The following is a 5,324-nucleotide window of genomic DNA, read 5'->3' as shown; positions in this document are numbered from 1 at the left end:
CAGTAAGTAAGTAAGTAAAAGAAAAATAACATCTCTATTGTTACAGAACTAAAGGTTTCACTTCATTAGTGTAAATTTTCCATCTATCACACTTTTTTTCAGAATTGAAGCATTTTTTTTTGAGTAGAATGACATCAGAACAGAAATATCTCCAAGAAATATGTACAATTTCTCCTTCTGAGAAATAATTCTGTGATGTTCGGGTAAAGGGGTATAAGTCATTTTTTGTCCAGGTGGAATTTTGTTCACCAGATGAACACACAAGTTAAATTATACAAGTGGGTATGCAAAAATCAAAGAATACTAGCAGTAGGTGTGTTTTATTTGTGTAGAAAATTATTTTAATAAGGGTTCCAAGTTTAATTTTCATTTATCTCCGAACTTATTTTTATTACTTATCTCCCTTTACCCAAACACCACAGAATTATCTTCAGGAATAGTGCGATTATATTTCCAAATTGCTTTGAGTAAACCGATCCCATACACATGTTATCTACTAGAGTACGCTTAAAATTCAACAGAAAGTTTTTATTTTCTGAGAAGTGAGGCGATAGACACGGATAAGCAGGTCTTTGAGTAGAATAAATTGAAATAAAATGACAAAAACACATCGAGAAGCGTTAAGACATCCTCAGCGCCGACATTAATAGGAGTTTGAAAGAAAAATAATACAAAGTGGAAGAAAATTGCACAAAAACGTGAACTAATCTCTTCGTCAATTTGTCCTCCACTACAGCCCTCCAGAGAGTTTCTTTTAGATATGACATCACAATTACAAAACTTTCAACTACAGGATGTTTGAAAGTTACGTCGTTACACGGCATCTATACAGTTACAAAAACGTTAAGGGAATGGGGGGATAAAACTTGGGGCAACCCCCGTATTTTCAGCTGATTCTAGCAGCTATTAGCTGATAAATTTTACCTAGTGCTGGATTGGACAGATTGGGGAGGGGGTTAAGTCAGCCCCTTTCACTTGGGTCGGTACCAACCAGCGGGTTTCTTCCTTTTAACCCGGATCAATAAACAGATGTTAGGTCGGTATCCTCACATCGCATCACAATGAAAAGAACGCCCTGCCTCGGCGTGAAGGAAGTTGTTAGCGTGGTTCACCGCTATTAACACCGTCACCAAGTGAACATGGATTTTACGTGAACACTGAAATTGGAGGAATGATAGGGTGAAAAGACGGAGGCATGGACGTTTGGACTGATGGATTAATGAAGAGATTGGCAGATATATTGCTTGAGATAATAATAATAATAATAATAATAATAATAATAATAATAATAATAATAATAATAATACGTAATTACTGGCTTTTAAGGAACCCGGAGGTTCATTGCCGCCCTCACATAAGCCCGCCATTGGTCCCTATCCTGAGCAAGATTGATTCAGTCTCTACCATCACATCCCACCTCCCTCAAATCCATTTTAATATTATCCTCCCATCTAAGTCTCGGCCTCCCCAAAGATCTTTTTCCCTCCGGCCTCCCAACTAACACTCTATATGCATTTATGGATTCGCCCATGCGTGCTACATGCCCTGCCCATCTCAAACGTCTGGATTTAATGTTCCTAATTATGTCAGGTGAAGAATACAATGCGTGCAGTTCTGCGTTGTGTAACTTTCTCCATTCTCCTGCAACTTCATCCCTCTTAGCCCCAAATATTTTCCTAAGAACCTTATTCTCAAACACCCTTAATCTCTGTTTCTCTCTCAAAGTGAGAGTCCAAGTTTCACAACCATACAGAACAGCCGGTAATATAAGTGTTTTATAAATTCTAACTTTCAGATTTTTTGACACAAGACTAGATGACAAAAGCTTCTCAACCGAATAATAACACGCATTTACCATATTTATTCTGCGTTTAATTTCTTCCCGAGTGTCATTTATATTTGTTACTGTTGCTCGAAGATATTTGAATTTTTCCACCTCTTCGAAAGATAAATCTCCAATTTTTATAATTCCATTTCGTACAATATTCTGGTCACGAGGCATAATCATATACTCAGTCTTTTCGGGCTTTACTTCCAAGCCTATCGCTCTACTTGCTTCAAAATAATAATAATAATAATAATAATAATAATAATAATAATAATAATAATAATAATAATAGAATTTATGAATAAATACGATAAAGATTAACTGAGAGATGGAGTGAGTGAGTGAGTGAGTGAGTGAGTGAGTGAGTGAGTGAGTGAGTGAGTGAGTGAGTGATAGAGTCTGTATGGCATAGTTGCGTCCCGAAGAAATCAGGTAGCAGAATGGACATGGCATAGTTGCGCCCCGAAGAAATCAGGTAGCAGAATGGACATGGCATAGTTGCGCCCCGAAGAAATCAGGTAGCAGAATGGACATGGCATAGTTGCGCCCCGAAGAAATCAGGTAGCAGAGTGGATATGGCATAGTTGCGCTCCGAATAAATCAGGTAGCAGAATGGACATGGCATAGTTGCGCCTCGAAGAAATGAGGTAGCAGAATGGCATGGCATAGTTGCGCCCCGAAGAAATCAGGTAGCAGAATGGACATGGCATAGTTGCGCCCCGAATAAATCAGGTAGCAGAATGGACATGGCATAGTTGCGCCTCGAAGAAATCAGGTAGCAGAATGGACATGGCATAGTTGCGCCCCGAATAAATCAGGTAGCAGAATGGACATGGCATAGTTGCGCCCCGAAGAAATCAGGTAGCAGAATGGACATGGCATAGTTGCGCCCCGAAGAAATCACGTAGCAGAATGGGCAAGGCATAGTTGCGCCCCGAAGAAATCACGTAGCAGAATGTACATGGCATAGTTGCGCCTCGTAGAAATAAAGGTAGCAGAATGGACATGGCATAGTTGCGCCTCGAAGAAATCAGGTAGCAGAATGGACATGGAATAGTTGCGCTCCGAATAAATCAGGTAGCAGAATGAACAAGGCATAGTTGCGCCCCGAATAAGTCAGGTAGCAGAATGGATATGGCATAGTTGCGCCTCGAAGAAATCAGGTAGCAGAATGGACATGGAATAGTTGCGCTCCGAATAAATCAGGTAGCAGAATGAACATGGCATAGTTGCGCCCCGAATAAGTCAGGTAGCAGAATGGATATGGCATAGTTGCGCCTCGAAGAAATCAGGTAGCAGAATGGACATGGCACAGTTGCGCCTCGAAGAAATCAGGTAGCAGAATGGACATGGAATAGTTGCGCTCCGAATAAATCAGATAGCAGAATGAACATGGCATAGTTGCGCCCCGAATAAATCAGGTAGCAGAATGAACATGGCATAGTTGCGCCCCGAATAAGTCAGGTAGCAGAATGGACATGGCATAGTTGCGCCCCGAAGAAATCAGGTAGCAGAATGGACATGGCATAGTTGCGCCCCGAAGAAATCAGGTAGCAGAATGGACATGGCATAGTTGCGCCCCGAAGAAATCAGGTAGCAGAGTGGATATGGCATAGTTGCGCTCCGAATAAATCAGGTAGCAGAATGGACATGGCATAGTTGCGCCTCGAAGAAATGAGGTAGCAGAATGGCATGGCATAGTTGCGCCCCGAAGAAATCAGGTAGCAGAATGGACATGGCATAGTTGCGCCCCGAATAAATCAGGTAGCAGAATGGACATGGCATAGTTGCGCCTCGAAGAAATCAGGTAGCAGAATGGACATGGCATAGTTGCGCCCCGAATAAATCAGGTAGCAGAATGGACATGGCATAGTTGCGCCCCGAAGAAATCAGGTAGCAGAATGGACATGGCATAGTTGCGCCCCGAAGAAATCACGTAGCAGAATGGGCAAGGCATAGTTGCGCCCCGAAGAAATCACGTAGCAGAATGTACATGGCATAGTTGCGCCTCGTAGAAATAAAGGTAGCAGAATGGACATGGCATAGTTGCGCCTCGAAGAAATCAGGTAGCAGAATGGACATGGAATAGTTGCGCTCCGAATAAATCAGGTAGCAGAATGAACAAGGCATAGTTGCGCCCCGAATAAGTCAGGTAGCAGAATGGATATGGCATAGTTGCGCCTCGAAGAAATCAGGTAGCAGAATGGACATGGAATAGTTGCGCTCCGAATAAATCAGGTAGCAGAATGAACATGGCATAGTTGCGCCCCGAATAAGTCAGGTAGCAGAATGGATATGGCATAGTTGCGCCTCGAAGAAATCAGGTAGCAGAATGGACATGGCACAGTTGCGCCTCGAAGAAATCAGGTAGCAGAATGGACATGGAATAGTTGCGCTCCGAATAAATCAGATAGCAGAATGAACATGGCATAGTTGCGCCCCGAATAAATCAGGTAGCAGAATGAACATGGCATAGTTGCGCCCCGAATAAGTCAGGTAGCAGAATGGACATGGCATAGTTGCGCCCCGATGGACATAGTGATTATCATAAAATGAATAAATTACTTAAAAATATTACAGTGATAGCTGCATTGAAATCAGGTAGGCCTAGCGTATGATCAACTTTGCTATTTAAAATAACACTTCTTTATTGATCACATACAATAAATGTACTGCATTTTTTGTTTCTATATCGATATCTTAACCCTACGGCGCAGGGTTTGAAAATTGAAACTTAAAACCATTGTGAATTGTTAACTCTTCACTAAATTTAGCATTCATTTTAAATTAACCTCACTATACGCCACAGACGGTGTGAAAATCACTAATAAAATGTCAAAGACTACAAAGGTCCCATATTCTAACGGCTCACTCATTTGAATATGTCAGTTAATAAAGTACTGCCAACTTCATGGTGTTCATTTTAACGGTTGGCTATTGATAATCACTGTATAAACAGTAGAAAAACAGTTAATAAAGTACTGCCAACTTCATGGTGTTCATTTTAACGGTAGGCTATTGATAATCACTGCATAAACAGTAGAAAAGCAGTTAATAAAGTACTGCCAACTTCATGGTGTTCATTATAACGGTATCGATAATGAATATTAAATCGAATAAGAAATCAATAAGCTTGGTTGATTACGAGGCTCGAGTTCCCGTAGTGTCTTTTTCTCTACCTGTTTAAACGGGGCGCAACTATGCCATGCCTTTTTCTCTACCTGATGGGAACGGGGCGCAACTATGCCATGCCTTTTTCTCTACCTGATGGGAACGGGGCGCAACTATACCATGCCTTTTTCTCTACCTGATGGGAACGGGGCGCAACTATGCCATGACCTTTTCTCTACCTGATGGGAATGGGGCGCAACCGTGCCATGACCTTTTCTCTACCTGATGGGAACGGGGCGCAACTATGCCATGCCTTTTTCTCTACCTGATGGGAACGGGGCGCAACTATGCCATGCCTTTTTCTCTACCTGATGGGAACGGGGCG

The sequence above is a fragment of the Periplaneta americana genome, chromosome 1 (genome assembly GCF_040183065.1).
Source record: "Periplaneta americana isolate PAMFEO1 chromosome 1, P.americana_PAMFEO1_priV1, whole genome shotgun sequence".
Lineage (NCBI taxonomy): Eukaryota > Metazoa > Arthropoda > Insecta > Blattodea > Blattidae > Periplaneta > Periplaneta americana.
This window is presented reverse-complemented; position numbering follows the sequence as displayed.